Here is a 19,498-nt window from a genome sequence, read left to right as displayed (position 1 = left end):
ACGAGAAGTGTCTGAAATACAGTGATTGTGAGATAAAGGCCCCGATATTTACGGGGTGGGAACTTCTATATGTTTGCGTTCGAATATAGCTTTGCAACGGAAATGAAAAGCCACTTCTACTTTTACTGAATCAAAGTTCCCTGTTGATTTATTCAACTGTGTTTACTGCTGTTATCTAGAATTGCAGCCTCTCTCTCTCTGTGGCCCCCGATGCTTGCCAGCTCCCTCCCCCGCCCGCCCAAGCCTCTCCGTTGATTTGCTTGCAGCCTCTCCGTTGAATCCCGACGCCGGCCAGTTCACTCACTCCTTGCCCCCAGCTTCTCCGTTGATTTGCTTGCAGCCTCTCCATTAAGTCCCATTGCCGGCCAGTTCACTTGCTCCCGCCTATGGCCTAGGGCGAGTGACCTTCAGGTGCGTTGTCCGCCCCAGCCCAGGCCGAGTGGCCTCCCGCACTGGCCCGCTGCCTTCCCAGGCCAAGTGCAGAAAGGTGAATTGCAGTTTGAAGATGAAGGTAGGACTTGAATTTTTTAATTCTTATAGAATTGTTAGTAGTTTTTGTTTGCAAACATTTCTAAGGGTAAGACTTGTTTGGTTCAGGTCCAGGTCCTCTCCGCTTTACGCCCCTATCCCAGGCCAAATGGCCTCTGATGTACCCTACCTGTGCTGATTTCTTTATCTCTCCGCAAGGGTTTTCTGAAGTGGCCACATACGCTGGCCTAAGTAGAAATGGAGTAACTATTAGCTGGCCAAAGTTGCCTAAATGGACAGAACTGGTGTAGGTGGCTGGTAATGCCCCCTTTTGGGGAAAAAAACCAAACCTAAAAACAACGTAACCAGTGAGTTACACTGGTGCAAATTGATTGGGAAAACTGGGGATTTTTAAGTTACGCCAGAAAAAGCAGCCTACTCCAAAAAAAATTGGAGCAACTCCTGGCCAAAATTGAGCCCTTTGTGAGAAGTGTTTTGAAGTTTTATTTGCACACCTGCCTCAAGAACCACAACTCTCCATCACATTTGATGGTGGTGGCAGGAATTCCAGTCTGTCTGCGAGAGGTCAAAAGTCACTCTTGTGCAAAGAAAATAATTCTACACCATTAGCTGTACAATAAAAAGTTGGGATGAATTTACTGCTGGGGACACTTTACCACTAAACATATTCATATAGAGATTCTGTCTGTGTTTTTTTTTTAAGTAGTTAAAGAATATTAAATTAAGCACTGAATCTATTTTGGTTAGAGTTAAAAAAACAATAATAACCAGAAATGCGAGCGTATACATATCAGGAAAGGATGAACAGGCTGGGTCGCTTTTCTCTTGAAAAAGGAAGGCTGAGTGGTGACCTAAGAGAAGCCTTTAAAATTATGAAAGGTTTTGATAGAGTGGATACAGAGAGAATGTTTCAACTTGTAGGGAAAAGCATAACTAGAGGCCATCAATATAAAATAGTCACCAAGAAATCCAATAGGGAATTCAGAAGAAACTTCTTTACCCAAAGAGTGGTGAGAATGTGGAACTCGCTACCACGAGGAGTGGTTGAAGTGTATAGAATAGATTCATTTAAGGGGAGGCTAGACAAGCATATGAGGGAGAAGGGAATAGAGGGTTATGCGGAAAGATTCAGATGAGGAGAGACGGGAGGAGGCTCGAGTGGAGCATAAACATAGGCATGGACTAGTTGGGCCAAATGGCCTGTTTCTGTGCCATATATCCTATGTAACCTGTGTAATAGAAGTGCCATTACACTACTAGGTGTATTCTATAGGCCACTGACCAGGATATAGAGGAGCAAATTTTCAGGGAAATTACAGTGAGGTGCAAGAACTATAGAGTAATGGGGGGAACTTCAATTATCCTACTATAGATTGGGATTGTAATAGTGTAAAGGGCAGAGAAGGTGAAGAATTTCTGAAGTGTGTTCAGGAGAGCTGTCTTGATCAGTGCATTTCCGGCCCAACGAGAAAGGAGGCATTGCTGGATTTGGTTCTGGGGAATGAGGTGGGTCAAGTGGAGCAAGTGTCAGCAGGTGAACATTTAGGGAACAGTGATATTATCATAAGGTTTAGATTAGCTATGGAAAAGGACAAGAAGTAATCTAGAGCAAAAATACTTAATTGGAAAAAGGCCAATTTCAGTGTGTTGAGAACAGATCTGACCCGGGTAAATTGGAATGAAAGTTTGGCAAGCAAAACTGTGGTGGAACAATGGGCTGCCTTTAAAGAGGAGATGGTTCGAGTACAGTCGAGGTACATTCCCATGAGGAGGAAAGGTAGGTCATCCAAAGCCAGAGCTCCTTGGATGATGAAAGAGTTAGCGAGTAAGATGCAGTAGAAAAAGGGGGTGTATGGCATGTCAGATTGAGAATACAAGCGAGAACCAGGCTGAATATAGAAAGTTCAAAGGGGAAGTTTAAAAGGAAATAAGAGGGCAAAGAAAGAGTATGCAAATAGATTGGCAGCTAACATAAAAGGGAATCCAAAAGTTTTCTATAGGAATATAAATAGTAAACGGGTAGTAAGAGGAGGGGTGGGGCTAATTAGGACCAAAATGGAGACCTACACATGGAGTAGATCGCATGGCTGAGGTACTAAAAGAGTACTTTGCACCTGTCTTTACCAAGAAAGAAAATGCTGCCAAAGTCATAGTGAAAGAGGGGATAGTAGAGATACTGGATGGACTAATAATTGATGAGGAGGTACTAGAAAGGCTGGCTGTACTTAAAATACATAAGTCACCAGGACTGGATGGAATGCATCCTAGGATGCTGAAGGAAGTAAAGGTAGAAATTATGGAGGTACTGGCCATAATCTTCCAATCCTCCTTAGATATAGGGGTGGTGCCAGAGAACTGGAGAATTGCAAATGTTACACCCCTTGTTCAAAAAAGGGTGTAAGGATAAATCAAGCAACTACAGGCTAGTCAGTTTAACCTCAGTGGTGGGGAAGCTTTTAGAATGATAATCGGGGACAAAATTAACAGTCACTTGGACAAGTGTGGATTATTTAAGGCAAGCCAGCAAGGATTTGTTAAAGACAAATCATGTTTAACTAATTTGATTGAGTTTTTTGATGAGGGCAATGCAGTTGATGTAGTGTACATGGACTTCCAAAAGTCGTTTGATAAAGTGCCACGTAATAGGCTTGCCAACAAAGTTGAAGCCCATGGAATAAAAGGGACAATGGTAGCATGGATACAAAATTGGCTAAGTGACAGGAAACAGAGTAGTGGTGAACTGTTGTTTTACACAGTGGTGTTCCCCAGGGATCGGTAACATAGAAACATAGAAACATAGAAAATAGGTGCAGGAGCAGGCCATTCAGCCCTTCTAGCCTGCACCGCCATTCAATGAGTTCATGGCTGAACATGAAACTTCAGTACCCCCTTCCTGCTTTCTCGCCATACCCCTTGATCCCCTGAGTAGTAAGGACTTCATCTAACTCCCTTTTGAATATATTTAGTGAATTGGCCTCAACTACTTTCTGTGGTAGAGAATTCCACAGGTTCACCACTCTCTGGGTGAAGAAGTTTCTCCTCATCTCGGTCCTAAATGGCTTACCCCTTATCCTTAGACTGTGACCCCTGGTTCTGGACTTCCCCAACATTGGGAACATTCTTCCTGCATCCAACCTGTCCAAACCCGTCAGAATTTTAAACGTTTCTATGAGGTCCCCTCTCACTCTTCTGAACTCCAGTGAATACAAGCCCAGTTGATCCAGTCTTTCTTGATAGATCAGTCCCACCATCCCGGGAATCAGTCTGGTGAATCTTCGCTGCACTCCCTCAATAGCAAGAACGTCCTTCCTCAAGTTAGGAGACCAAAACTGTACACAATACTCCAGGTGTGGCCTCACCAAGGCCCTATACAACTGTAGCAACACCTCCCTGCCCCTGTACTCAAATCCCCTTGCTATGAAGGCCAACATGCCATTTGCTTTCTTAACCGCCTGCTGTACCTGCATGCCAACCTTCAATGACTGATGTACCATGACACCCGGGTCTCGCTGCACCTTCCCCCTTCCTAATCTGTCACCATTCAGATAATAGTCTGTCTCTCTGTTTTTACCACCAAAGTGGATAACCTCACATTTATCCACATTATACTTCATCTGCCACGCATTTGCCCACTCACCTAACCTATCCAAGTCACTCTGCAGCCTCATAGCATCCTCCTCGCAGCTCACACTGCCACCCAACTGAGTGTTATCCGCAAATTTGGAGATACTACATTTAATCCCCTTGTCTAAATCATTAATGTACAATGTAAACAGCTGGGGCCCCAGCACAGAACCTTGCGGTACCCCACTAGTCACTGCCTGCCATTCTGAAAAGTACCCATTTACTCCTACTCTTTGCTTCCTGTCTGACAACCAGTTCTCAATCTACGTCAGCACACTACCCCCAATCCCATGTGCTTTAACTTTGCACATTAATCTCCTGTGTGGGACCTTGTCGCAAGCCTTCTGAAAGTCCAAATATACCACATCAACTGGTTCTCCTTTGTCCACTTTACTGGAAACATCCTCAAAAAATTCCAGAAGATTTGTCAAGCATGATCTCCCTTTCACAAATCCATGCTGACTTGGACCTATCATGTCACCATTTTCCAAATGCGCTGCTGTGACATCCTTAATAATTGATTCCATCATTTTACCCACTGCTGAGGTCAGGCTGACCGGTCTATAATTCCCTAGTACTTGGATTGCTGCTTTTCTTGATGCATATTAATGACTATGGGCTGAAATTCATCAGATTTCCGCCCATTTACCGCTGTATTACCGCCATAAAATAATTTACTGCCATTTTTCGGTGAATATAATAATTTACCGCTGAAATAACGGCGGCGGTAAATTCGTCAGTGGTTATCCGCCGGAGATAAAAAAAAATACCATCTGCCTGTTTTTTTTCGCCGTTTTTATGACTTCAATCGGTGTGCAACACCCAAAAATTACCGGCAGAAGTAATTTCGTAGCTACAGCCATTTTTACCCCCACCTAAAAAAACCGCCATGAAAACTGAAGTCTTACCTGCTCAGACCTACGACTCACCCAACGGTCACAACGCCATTTTGAAAAATGGAGCAGAAGTTCAGTGCATAGGATTTTGAGAGAAGGCTGCGTTTTACATAGTGAGCTTTATGTGAGTTCATTGTTCGTTTTAAAGGCTATTTGAGGCTACTTAAGCACATTTGAGGACATTTAAAAGAATGGGGCCTATAATATCTCTGCCAATAATGCTGGCTATTTTTTTCTATGCAGAATAGAGCTGGAAGAAGGTTTACTCAAGAGCATTATAAGCTCGCAGACTTATGGGGAAGAGGCCTTACCCCCAACGAGCTTTCAGGGAACAGCACTCAAACCTGCACCTGTCTGAGGCACAGTGCTTTAGAAGGCTGCGCTTTCGAAAAGAGGTGGTCACAGAGCTATGCCAGCTCATAAAGGCAGACCTACAGCCCACCACCACCAACAGGACTGTACTGCCTGTCGAGGTGAAGGTGACTGTGGCACTTGCCTTCTATGCCTCCAGCTCCTTTCAGGCATCAGCAGGTGACATATGCTGCATCTCCCAGCACGCTACACATTTGCCTGGTGACTACTGCAATGTACGCAGGATGGACTTTATAAACTTCCCAATGACCAGGATGAGAGGGCATGAATTGCTGGCTTCCCCAAGGTTTAGGCTGCCATTGACTATGTGCACATCGCCCTGCGAGCATCTTTACAGGAGCCGAAAGGGATTCCACTCCCTGAACGCACAGATCATCTGCGACCATACGCAGCGCATCATGGCAGTCAATGCCCAATATCCAGGGAGCATCCATGATGCTTTCATCTTGGGTGAGAGCACTGTCTCTGACCTGTTTGAACATCAGCTGCAAGGCCAGAGCTGGATGCTGGGGGACAAAGGTTACGGTCTCGCCACCTGGCTCATGACCCCCCCTCCGGAATCCTTAGACACAAGCCGAGCATCATTACAATAACAGCCATATAGCCACATGCAATATCGTTGAGAAGACAATTGGAGTGCTCAAGCAACACTTCCGATGTCTGGACCACTCTGGAGGCAGCCTGCAATACTACTCTAAGCAGGTCGTTGAGTTCATTGTGGTGTGCTGCATGCTACACAACTTAGCCATCATGAGGGGACAGGAATGGCCACTGGGGATTGCAGGACCACCTGAGGAGAGATAGAGGAGAGGAGGAAGGTGAGGAGCCTGGTAATGAACCCATGGCACTACCCTCACCACCACGACAGGGGAGGCCTCGTGGAACTTTTGCCACTGCAAAAGCCTTACATCAACAGCTCATAAATCAACGCTTCGCTTGAACAGTGAAAGGCACGTTTCACCATTGCCCGCCCATTCTATTCCACCATGTTAACTATTCCCCCTCCTAGTCTGCAAATGAAACACTGCATAAGAATGGTTAAGGTGAACAAAAGAATTTATGAAACATTTGTAAATTTATGAAACTTTTGTCAACTTTAATTTTGAAACTTAAATAAATGTTTAACTTGAACACAATTTGTAAAACTTTTATAAAATAACAAAAACAGCAAAACAAGAACAACCCCTGCACTGAACATCTTTTATCTTTCTCTCCCCAACCCCCCCATTTTAACCCTGCCCCCCTCGTTTCTTGTCCCTACCGCTACCCATGTTGGGACCAAGACGGTGTGCAGCAAGGCGTGCAGAGCGCTGCTGTTGTTTGAGGAGAGACAATGGAGGCGCTATTGGAGCCCCTGGAGAAGCTCAGGGTAGGAAAGCCTGGCTTCTGAGTGGGAAGGCTCTTGTTCTGCCTCCCCACTCAGGTGCTGTCGGTCTGGGTTGTGTGACACTGGGGACTGCAGTGCCAAAGGTCGAGACCATCAATTGCCGCTGGACAGTGACAGCATTGGTGTTCTCCCGCGTCACAGCAACAATCTGCGACATGCCCTCCCTCATGTCCGCAGATAGTGCCGCAATGTTGCCGGAAATGCCACTCAGGCTCTGGAGGAACTCTCAACTGAGCTCAATGCTCTCCCTTGACAGTCCCATCATGTCCAGGTTTGCGTCTGCTTGTCTCTCAGCAGACCGGCTTTGCTGACTCAACCTCCATAGAGGCGGCATACGGGATTCTACACTGGGGGTGCGTTGCTGCACACCACTTGGTCCCGCTATCTTGTAGACAGGGAGCCCTCGAAATGTGGATTCCTCCGAGGAAGTTGTGGCCACAGCTAAAATAGATGCTGACTTGTCCAACCCCTCCATCCCCAACTCCTTCTCCACCTCCCCCTCCACTGACACTGATAACAACACCTCCGCCCCCCCCCTCCCCCCCGCAACAGCTGTTTCCTCCAGTGGGTCCTCTTGACGCCCCTCATCTTCCTCTTCATCGTCATCGTCGACCCAAGTATGATGGTATGAGGTGGAGGTGGAGGCGTCCATTTAAGGATGTGGTGCATGTGATTCCTCATCTCGAAATCGAAAACAACAAACGAGTGGTTAGCAGCAGGGGCGGGGACAGGGTGACCTGAGTAAGGTCATATAATGCAGGCTTATTTGAAAGACCACCACTATTACATTATATGTCGTCGAGAGTCATTACATGAAATTACCCGAACCCAAGGCCACAGATACTACATGACATTATATGACCCAACCCAACCCAGCCCAGGGATTTTGCAGGACTTGCCCTCAGTTACAGTAATAGGATCAGCACCCGCATGGTAGTTGATCTCTTGTGGGTACCAACCAAGGCTGCCACGCGTTCCACTACATCTTTCGGCATCAACGTGTTGCGTGGACCACCGCCTGTCTGTCGCTGCTCACTCCAATTGTGAGCCAGTTTTTTCTGCAAAAATGACATTGCCCTTCTGCTCTTGTGTTTAATAAACAAAATAAACAAAAAAAACGGAATTGCCCTTCTGCTCTTCTGGCACGCACAGATAGCCATCAAAGCACTTATAACATACTGTGTGCATTTAATACAGTCCTCTGTTTAATGTCCCATTAAGCTGCACATGGTTCATGAGGAAGTCATCGAAGTGCAGAAACATCTTTTAAGATCTCAGAAAGCCATCTTAATAATGTGTAAAGATCATTCAAGCCTACCTACAGCAACATGTGTCAGATTTACAATTTAAGTCATCAAGGAGTGCATGAATAAAAATATTACTTACTCTCGCAGACGTGCAAAGGTCATTCCACCTCTTCCTGCATTGCTGGAAGTCCCGGTGAATGTCTTCCTCAGCAATAGCAGTCCATATCCTTTTTGCAACAACTGGGAGGTTTAGCTCGACCACCCCTAGTAATTTCCCCCCATCCGCTCTCTACAACTGCCATAAGTACCTCTTTGGCATCGAAGCTCACTTCTCATTTCAAACTGCTCTCAAAAGTGAATGACAAACAAACGGACCTTCTGGGCGTGCGCAGGCGCACTCTGACCCTGGCACCTGACCAGAATCGCGGGGGGGCGGGGGGTAATTGCGCATGAGCAGAAGGTCTGTTTCTTTTCGGCATGAGAAACCCGAATCGTGCAAGACTGAAAAAACCGCTACCGCTACCACCGGTCAACGTTTGACCAAACTAATGGCCTTCAGTCATAGCGGTATTTCGACTTTAAAAAAAACGCGACTGCAAATACCGCCAAAAAAACGGTGGTAGCGGTTTTTGATGAAATTCTCGCTCTTAGACTTGGGTGTACAGGGCACAATTTCAAAAATTTGCAGATGACACAAAACTTGAAAGTATAGTGAACAGTGAGGAGGATAGTGATAGTCTTCAAGAGGACATAGACAGGCTGGTGGAATGGTGGACATGTGACAGATGAAACTTAATGCAGAAAAGTGAGAAGTGTTACGTTTTGTTGGGAAGAACGAGGAGAGGCAATATAAACTAAAGGGTACAATTCTAAAGGGAGTTCATGAACAGAGAGACCGGGGGGTATATGTGCACAAATTGTTGAAGGTGGCAGGGCAGGTTGAGAAAGCAGTTAAAAAAGCTTACGGGATCCTGGGATTTCATAAATAGAGGCATAGGGTCCAAAAGCAAGGAAGTTATGATGGACCTTTATAAAACACTGGATCGGCCTCAAATGGAGTATTGTATCCAGTTCTGGGCATCACACTTTAGGAAGGATGTGAAGGCCTTCGAGAGGGTGCAGAAAAGATTTACAAGAATAGTTCCAAGGATGAGGGACTTCAGTTACGTGGATAGATTAGAGAAGCTGGGGTTGTTCTCCTTTAGAGCAGAGAAGGTTGAGAGGAGATTGGGCAGAGGAGTTGAAAATCATGAGGGGTCTAAAAAGAGTAGATAGAGAGAGACTATTCCCATTGGCGGAAGGGTCGAGAACCAGAGGAGTGTGATTGGCAAAAGAACCAAAGGTGACATGAGGAAAAATATTTTTACACAGCGAATGGCTATAATCTAGAATGCACTATGTGAAAGGGTGGTGGAGGCAGATTCAATTGTGGCTTTCAAAAGAGAATTGGATAAGTACCTGAAGGAAAAAAAATTGCAGGGGAAAGGGCGAGGGAGTGGGACTAACTGAAGTGCTCTTGCAGAGAGCCAGGATGGGGCAAATGGTCTGTGATAAATTTGATAGTTGTTTTATCTCCAAAAATGATTTTTAAAGTGACTTCAAAGAACTCGAAGGAACAGTAATAATGTTTGTAATGAAGAGGAACATTTAACAGTGGCTGATTGTTAAGAGACACTGCTGTTCCTTACTAATTGTGTATTAATGTATAGATAGAATTTTCCAATCGACAACTGAATCATAGTTACTAGTCAATCACAAAGCGACCAAGTGTAATTTTCTGGCAATGTAGAGTTGGAGGGTAGGAGTCCAGGAATAATTCAATCCCTATTTTAAAGTCATAGGCAGAATCTTACCAGCTCTGCGAGTGCAAGTTTGGAGGCGTGACCGCTGTCAAAATGGCTGTGGTTGACAATGGGGCGGAAGTCCGCTCTGAACCTGCCTCCAAGTCAGTTTCTCAAATGGCGGCTCTGCCTGAGGATTGCAGATCCGACACTAAGTGACGGGTCAGGCAATTGAGATACTTAAGAAGCTGCTTAAAGGTATTTAAGCAGCATTTTACAATGTCGTAACTATTGTTTTTATGAGGTTCCCGGTGCTCGGAAATTGCGTCTGGTAAGTATGTCGGGTTCTCAGTGACTCTCCATTGCTGTGAATAGTTGACAGCTGCAGAAGTGGTATAAAAGCTACCATTTCACAGCTGTTCAATTTCCAATCTTAGAAGCTGGAGCCTTTGGGATTTGGAAGACACTTTTCAGCTTTATGGAGGTTTGAAGTGTTTGCAGTGAACTATCTATGCACTGTCACCTCCGTGGAGCAACCTCTCTCACTATTGACAGATTGCTTCTGTCATCTCAACTTCATCTGCCATCTATTCTATCAGCATCGGTGCGCTTGAAAAAATCTCACCTTGATCCTCAGAATCCTACCATGATCAACGTCACCAGGCACACCAGCATCACTACCAACAACACCAAACTTCTCCATAATCACCTGATACTGCACAGGACACGGGGCATCACCATCTGACCACATTGCTGCCCGGGAGTCCAGGGATGATCTCACGATGATTTCATTTGACACTGTACATCCTGGCTGCCACATGATGTGCCAGGTTGGCACCACTCCACACCAACACCAAAAAGCATCCCTACAATTCCCAAGCCATTCCTTTTGCACTCATCACCATTGCAGGGCTACCTTTACGTCTCACCATTCACTGCAAATCACTAAGCCACTTCTAAAGGTGCGCACAAATCTGCCCAAGAACGCAAAGTGTTGAAAATAAAGATTTCAATGTTTGACAACACATTAGCAGGGACTCTACGTGAACATTGGTTAAAAGACCCAAGTGCCTACCCTTGTGTGTTGTTAGTTGGTATGATTGGAAAAGAATGAGTGTGAGGGGTGGCTAGTGAGAAGGGAATGTAATAGTGTAGATAGAGAGAGGGATGGGTGGAGGTGCAAACTAAGTTGGTGTTAGTAAGGATGTGCAGGAGTAGGGTAGGGAAGGCAGAGTGACGGGGATGTGATGAGTGGCACAGCAGGATGAGGTTGAATGTGGCTTTGCAGTAACATTTTGTGATCTACCTCCTGATGACATCCCTGCTTGTGCCCTTCTGTGCAATATGTAACCAGCTGCATTGGTGTCCTGGGGAGGTCTCTTCCACCCATTGGAAGGGAAGAGGACCTCCCTGCGTGCTGTGACTTCTTCCATAAGCATCTGGAGGGAGTGATCGGAGAGTCTGCGTGCAGCCATGCACCTTTGTGCAGTGCTTGTCAGTGTTCTGCAGCACGTCAGTGCTGCCGAACACTGACAGCACAACTGTCAAAATGAATGTGGACATGATCACTTTAAGGAAACCAGCTGATGATGTGTCATCAAATGATGTCATCAGACCCGCTTCCTTTTAATTGGCTGGGAACCTCGCGGGGCGGGCTTAACAAGGGAAGATTACTTAGACAGAGTGGGCTGCAACCAGGAGTAGGGTTCCAGTGCGCACCCAAAGTTGCCCGGCTCGCTCCTGACCCGGTTGGAAAAATCGCATCCGTAGATTCTGTTACTATTATTTCCATTTTAAATGATAAAAATTGCATTTATAATGGAAGCTGCCTATGTAAACGTGTCACACCCTCCCCAGTGGACCAACTGATCCAAATATGGCATGTAATCTGTTTGTTTTGGTCAGGAAAGACACATTCAAGTCTATGCATGAAACTGAACTACATATACACCCTTATGTAATCCCAATATTGAACCATATGAACCAGATTCCTGAGTAATCACGAAAAACTTGAATACATCAATGATAACTGATTTGAATACCTATGGGGAGGGAGACTAGGATGGAGGAAGTTGCAACTACATCATCGTGACTATATGTCACCACAGGGCCACCTTTTTCTGTAACTAATCAAAATTAGACGAGATGAGATTGGTGAAGTGGGTCAGAAGCGGGGGAGAGAGACTAAAGATATTGGTTCAAGGCTTTTAGTATATTAACATCTTCCTGAAAAGCACTAGTATGCGTAAATTACTACTAGTGAGATATTATCCATTGCCATGGAGGGTTATCACTCCATCTGTTAAAACAAAAGTGTATTGAGATATGCTCTTGTAATATTTAACCAAATGAATTGATACATACTTTCTAATGATATCCAGAGGAAGATTCCATCCCGCCCTCAATCTTCGTAGACTAGATGACAAATCAAAAGACGCTTGAAGAAACCTTCTTAGAAAGTATCCATTTCAAATAACTAATGCTAATTTCAAAACAGTGGAAAATTGTCCCGATAACAAGCTGGTTTGGAGCCACACAGACTAGAAAAGTTATAGGTTTTAACCCTACTCTGTGCTGAGGTTAACTGGTCTTGGCTAAGGCAATGATTGAGAGGATACAATTAGCCTTACTTCCCTAGATTAGGAAGGGGGAAAAAATAGCCAAAGTTTGCAGTCTTGATTGATATCTAGGTACCCAATGCACCTTGTTGGAATCATATTTCTGTGAAGCTTCACAGATGAATTATAGCCAGCTGGGAGAGGTGCTCGGTGACCATGCCCATGAACTATTTCACAGCAAGGAGTCAACATCTTCAAGAAATGGTGAAAAGAAAAAATTGGGAAGTAATGTACAATACTTACAATGATATTCAGCAAAAGCCTTTTTGAGTGTAGCAAATTACTAGGTCAGCCAGTGGGTGGAGATGAGAAACTCCTGGATTATTCCAATTTGTTGTCATTACTAATTCTTAGGAACCATTTTTTTTTTTAGGATTGCAGGGAACATCGGCCAAGTGAATTGCATTAAGTTAGTAAATCACAATGCACTTGATAATTTGTAATTATGCTGCCCATAGTATCGCAATTTAAAATCCATTTGTGCAGTTAATATTGCTGAAAATTGGTCAAACTGTTTTAAAAATTAAGTACCAGAGAATAAAAGACAGACTAAAGTACTAATCTGAGATATTTTGGAGTGTTTTGGGTAATTCAAAGGCTAGTTTAAATACCAGTGGCTCTCAAACTAGTGGCTTTATAGAATGCTTTAAAAAGATGCTTACTGTAAGTCATTACTGTAGCCATTCATAAAAGAAGTATTCCAGCAGTTTAAATGAAAGATTCTAAAACATTAATTTTTTCCCTTCTTTTTCTGTCTGTCCCTGTCTCTCTGTCTCTCTCTGTCTATCAATTTATTAAAAATATTACATGTAGTGCTAATTTTCCATCTTGTATTTCTGGTGTCACACTTTTTCCTTAATAAAAGGAGATCTAATATATATGCCATTAGATATGCTTTATTAGTCAAATCAATATAATAGAGCATCCGATCAGAATCCTGCTGATCTAAACTAAACATAACTGAGCTTGTGTCCTTTAGTGATGTTAGTAAAACAACACTTGAATTTTGAATTGTGTCTTTACCCATAAATTCAGATCTTCTTAACTATTGCCCATTTGGTTTGTTTGCATTGTGCAGTAAGTTGTATCTTGAATATAAAATAAAGGAAACACAAAATCATGAGTTTGTACAAAAGCATGAAGTAATTGACTTTTTTTATTGTTAATAATTTTTATTTTATTTGTATAGTGCCTTTAATGTAGTAAAACGTCCCAAGGCGCTTCGCAACAATTTTATAACACATTAGATATTGACCATTGAGGGAAAGAGAGAAAAAGCGGGAGAAGGAAGTGTAAAAAGAGGTTAAAGGCTCGGGTCTGTAATTTTTATTACCCACCTATTAAAAATATTGAAGCATGACATTTAGAAAGGAGCATTTAAAGTTTATATAAAAAGTGTTCTATATACAGGGTAGAAGGTGAAGTTTGTGAGTGGTCCGCCTAAAAACAGACACAGTATTAGGCTAGGGCAGCTACTATTTATTTTCTCTTATAAAATTGTTTCTACATAGAGAACTATAGATAGATCTTTTAAATGAATACTGTTTTTAACAGGTAAAGTATGAAATAACTTTGAGCTGACTAAAGGAGGATCTGTGCCCCAAGTTATTTGAGTATAATTATTCAAGCTTCTAATGTTAATTCCTACTTTGAACAAATGTATTTAAATAGGTATGTATTTACCAGCAGTACTGCGAGTCAAAGAAAGAAGGCGTAGGCCAGAAGAGCTGAGTTACTGGTACAATAAAACTCACAAAATCATAGAAATTTACAGCACGGAAGGAGGCCATTTCGGCCCATCATGTCCGTGCTGGACAACAAGAGGCTATCTAGCCTAATCCCACTTTCCAGCTGTTGGTCCGTAGCCCTGTAATGCACATCTAAGTACTTTTTAAATGTGTTGAGGGTTTCGGCCTCTACCACCCTTTCAGGCAGTGAGTTCCGGACCCCCACAACCTCTGCGTGAAGAAATTTCCTCTCAAATCCCCTCTAAACCTTCTACCAATTACTTTAAATTTATGCTCCCTGGTTGTTGACCCCTCTGCTAAGGGAAATAGGCCCTTTCTATGCACTATATTAAGGCCCCTCATAATTTTATACATCTCAATGAGGTCTCCCCTCAGCCTCCTCTGTTCCAAGGAAAACAAATCCAGACTATTCAATCTGTCCTCATAACTGAGATTCTCCACTCCCGGCAACATCATTGTACATCTCCTCTGTACCCTCTCCAGTGCAATCACATCCTTTCTATAATACGGTGACCAGAACTGCACGCAGTACTCCAGCTGTGGCCTAACCAGTGTTTTATACAGTTGAAGCATCACCCCTCCTGCTCTTGTATTCTATTCCTCGGCTAATAAAGGCAAGCATTCCATATGCTTTTATAACCACCATATCTACCTGGCCTGCTACTTTCAGGGATCTGTTCAAGCACTCCAAGATCCCTTTGTTCCTCCACACTTCTCAGTGTCCTACCATTTAATGTGTATTTCCTTTCCTTGTTAGCCCTCCCCAAATGCATTACCTCACACTTCTCCGGATTGAATTCCATTTGCCACTGTTCTGCCCACCTGACCAGTTGATTGATATCTTCCTGCAGTCCGCAGCTTTCTTTTTCATTATCAACCACACAGCCGATTTTAGTATCATCTGCAAACTTCTTAATCATAACCCCTATATTCAAGTCTCGATCATTGATGTATATCACAAAAAGCAAGGGACCCAGTACTGAGCCCTGCGGAACCATTACCCTTTGCTTCCTGCCTTTGAGCCAATTTTGGATCCAACTTGCCACTTTGCCCTGGATCCCATGGGCTTTTACTTTCGTGACCAGTCTGCCATGTGGGATCTTATCAAAAGCTTTGCTAAAATCAATATACACTACATCATATGCTTTACCCTCATCGACCCTCCTAGTTACCTCCTCTCAAAATTCAATCAAGTTAGTCAGACATGACCTTCCCTTAACAAATCTGTGCTGACTGTCCTTGATTAATCTGTGTCTTTCTAAGTGAAGATTAATCCTGTCCTTCAGGATTTTTTCCAATAATTTTCCCACCACTGAGGTTAGACTGACTGGCCTGTAATTACTCAGTCTATCTACTTCTCCCTTCTTAAACAAAGGTACAACATTAGCAGTCCTTCAGTCCTTTTGCACCACATCTGAAGCCAGAGGGGATTGGAAAATGATGGTCAAAGCCTCTGCTATTTCCTCTTTCCCTTCGCTTAACAGCCTGGGATACATTTCATCCGGGCCTAGGGACTTAGCCACTTTCAAAGCTGCTAAACCCCTTAATACCTCCTCTCTCACTATGTTTATTTCATCTAATATTTCATACTCCTCCTCCTCTATAGCAGTGTCTGCATCACCCCTCTCTTTTGTGAAAACAGACGCAAAGTATTCATTAAGAACCATACCCACATCTTCCGCCTCCACACACTGATTACCCTCATGGTCTCTAATAACTCACTTAGCTATTAAATGGGCTATTAGTGTGTTCTCTCGTATGGGAGATGCTGGCAAGGTCACATTTTATTGCCTATCCCCAGTTGCCTACATTGTAGGTTACTAGACATTCAGAATATAGCCACCAACAATGGATTGGCCAAATGAGAAAGGAGAATGCTTGGTTTATGAGATTGAGTTAGTCATTGCACTTTTACAGTTTAGGAGTGGACCATTGGGTTGGAAAACTGAACATCCTCATTGTTTCAAACAGCGCACAGCTAATTTTGCACTTGGATTTATTTGTTTGCACTTTTTCCCTCTCCTTTGACAACCAAATTCCTTTTGTAGTTGTTGATGTTGCCAATTACCAAACAATTAGATAAACATGATTAGGTGATCTCTTGTTGATGACTTCTTTGTGGTTGCTTGACTATGTTACAGAACTATAACATTTCAGCTATTGGACAGTATGAAGTGACCAAGCAGCCTGGTATCAGTTACATAATGCACTTCACATTAGGTTTTAATAAATTTCCTGCCCTTATGTTATGATTTATTTTCTTTTTTGTTTAATATGTATATATTGGCTGGAATTTTCTTAAGGGGGGCGAGGAGGCCTCCGAGGTGGACGGGAAACCCGGTAGGCCAGCTTTCCCGCATGCCTTGCAGACTTTAACAGCAGGGCCTGATTTGAATGTGAGGCCTCGGATTCCCGCCCACAGCCAGCCAGCTTCAGAGGCTGGCTGACTGCGGGCGGGTAGGCCTCGGGAGCAAGGGGCTGTCCAGGGGAAGGATTGCAGGAGGGTGGTCGGCAATCGGCCGGGGTCAGGGGAGGATCGATTGCGGGGTGTGGGGGGGTGGCAGGCCAGGGATTGTGGGTGGGGGGGGGGGGGCAAGGGGGGTGGGCTATGCCAGGGATTGTGGGGGGGTGGAGAGGATCGTGGCCGGCCTTGTCATCATCATTTGGCGGGGTGGGTGGAGATAGGCCTAGGGGGTTGGGGAGGCCTCATGGTGGGGATCAGAAGCCTGGGGAAGGGGATCTTCAATTGTAGGGGTGAGTATGGTCGGGACCCTGGATCCAGGAGGTAGGTATGAAGCCACTTACCTCCGGATGCAGCTGTCCCCACCTCTGTTCACCTGCTGGGTTTCACAAATTGTGTGAAACCCGTCCACAGCCAGTTAAACACAAAATGGACGGAGAAAAAGAGGCTTCCAGCCTCATTGAAATTTTTTAATTGAGGTAACGTCCCCTGGGAGTGGGTTGGTCGCCCAGCTCTGTCCATCCTCCGGCAACACCTGAAGTGGGTGGGTTGGAGGCGGGATCAGGTTGCAAACCCCAATTTTTTAGCTGCTCCCATGCTCAAAACCCACCTGGTTTTTTTTAGGGGCAAATTCGACCTTTGTGTCTGTAAGGTACTGGTCCTACTAAGAATGTCCCGTTTTGAAAAATAAATGTTTGGTCTGCATTAACTACTAGACCTTGAAGTACATTATTACTGTTTAACTTTGCCTAAATATTTGGCAAATAGTATTTATCGTGATCATGTTTTTTTTTCTTCCTTCCGCTTCCCCTTTTTTGGTATGTGTATGTGTACTCATGCAAGTCAAAAAGTAAAATAGAAATGTTCTCCTTGATATGTATCCAGTGTCAGCATTACACACTGGTACATATACCAGTAAATACAGGAGGTTAAAGTTTCCTCATTACTTTACCAATCTGAAAGATCCTCATACAACAAATATTGTAAACACAAACCAGCTATCCTTGTGAGAGGTGAGACTGCCAAATAGTGGGCGGTGTTGTGCTGTAGACTTGCATAGAAAGTGACCAAACTATTTTTGCTTGGGTTCATTACAACTACTTGAGAGATTAGGATACTGATATTGCACTGTGGGATATTATCACAAGTGTGCAATGTGTTCATCTGAGATTCCGGTCTCTGCTGTTTTAACAGAGAAGAAATATAGATGTTGGAATGCTCTAGATGATGATTGAAGGTGTACTGTAAGAGATTGTTGCAATCATAGTTGAAGGAAACTTAAGCCAGTTCTTCATAAGGGCATAGTCATCCAGGTGACATACTAGAGAGAATGACTGTCGCGGATCATAGAGAGGCAAATTCCCTGAAATTATGCTATTGGATCTCGGTGTACAAATGTTTACTGTTTTTGTATGAAATTCATTTGTCTTTTATCAGTGGAGCAGCCAGCCTTTTATTTTAAATCAGTTAATTCCTCTCTTAAAATAGTTGAGGGAGGAATTTCGAGCATGCTTCTACACTACTACTTCTCGACATCATTTCAGGGCTGAACTTCCACACAACTACAGAAATAGCTAAATAAAGTTGTCCTTTGGAGAGGGCTTCCCCTTGTGCTGGCCTCATACTACATGGTGATCTTCAAGTCTGCCTAACTGTTGATGACTCACTTATCTCTCCGGGGGTTCATTCTCTTCCCTTATTTAACAACAGGCTTGCAAAACTGTTCAGGCAGGTAGAGGTCTTCTTGGTAAACTTGAAGAAGTTCTAGATTCAGGGATGTAAACTTCGTAGGAGCCAAATTTAATTTTGTTTGAAAGATACAACTCCTATACATACAGTAGGATATACTGAAACAGTTGTTTCCTCCTTTGACTGATAATGGAATCACAAAAAAGTTATCACCATTTTTTGATTAGGATGTCAGACTCTTCATATGATCCTTCAACTAAATATAATTCAGTGCACCCCTTCTCTTCCTCCCTGTTACAGCTGGTTGACACACCATTAACTCAAGCGCAGGGGTAATCCCTACAATTGTCCACTTAAAGCAACCTTCTCTTTTGGGTGAATCTTGAGAATGTAAGTGCCCTTCTGTCCTTCTCCCCTGCCTCATTGCACTCACCCTCCAGTTGGCTATTATGATGCCATGTCGTAAAAAGTCAACAACAGACTCTCTGGAAATAAGCACTGGTACAAAAGATTCAGCCTGTTCCTGATGCATCATGCTGGTTGTAGTTGTAGCAATTTGAGGTCATGAACTAAAAGTGTCACAAGACATATGGGAACATTAAAAGTGTATTGGTTTATGTACAATTTTTCCCATAGCATATTAATAATAATTTACTAAGCAAGACTAGTGTCAACCATTGAATTAAAACAGAAAATGCTGGAAATACTCAGCAGGTCAGGCAGCATCTGTGGAGAGAAAAAACAAGCTAATGTCAGAACCCTTGAATCTTCAACCATTGAATCTTTTATTCCATATGCCATCCGAGAGAACAGGAAGCTAAATAAATGGCTACTGTTCCAGGAGCCACTACTATAGAATTGTAACCCCTGTTGGTTTGTTGATCCTGTTGACAAGGAGTCTGTGCCTTTCCTGTTGATCAACGTTAGTGAAATATAGAATTCTAATATTCCCTCATCCCAATGTGTATTTTAGGAGATGTTCCATTGGTGTTCTAAGTATTTTCATTTTTCAAGGAAGTTTTCCTTCCTGTACAAGTCTTAGTGCTGTCTGAGTAGGTAGCTTCATATATAATATATTAAAGTATGAATGTGTGTATAGGACAAACAGGACAATTGTGTTCTTGGGAAGATTCGAAAGAGAACTTTAGGTAAGATGCAGTGCCGACAAAATAAATGCACTTTTATT

The 19,498-nt window shown here is 43.5% G+C and overlaps 1 protein-coding gene across 3 annotated transcripts in view; it reads left to right on the top strand.

The window, feature by feature from the left end:
• fbxl4 (F-box and leucine-rich repeat protein 4) overlaps positions 1–19,498 on the top strand; it is a 157,331-nt gene that overhangs the window by 12,654 nt on the left and 125,179 nt on the right. The gene's annotated exons all lie outside the window — the stretch shown is intronic.

The sequence above is a fragment of the Pristiophorus japonicus genome, chromosome 7 (genome assembly GCF_044704955.1).
Source record: "Pristiophorus japonicus isolate sPriJap1 chromosome 7, sPriJap1.hap1, whole genome shotgun sequence".
Taxonomy (NCBI): Eukaryota; Metazoa; Chordata; class Chondrichthyes; family Pristiophoridae; genus Pristiophorus; species Pristiophorus japonicus.
This window is presented reverse-complemented; position numbering and strand designations above follow the sequence as displayed.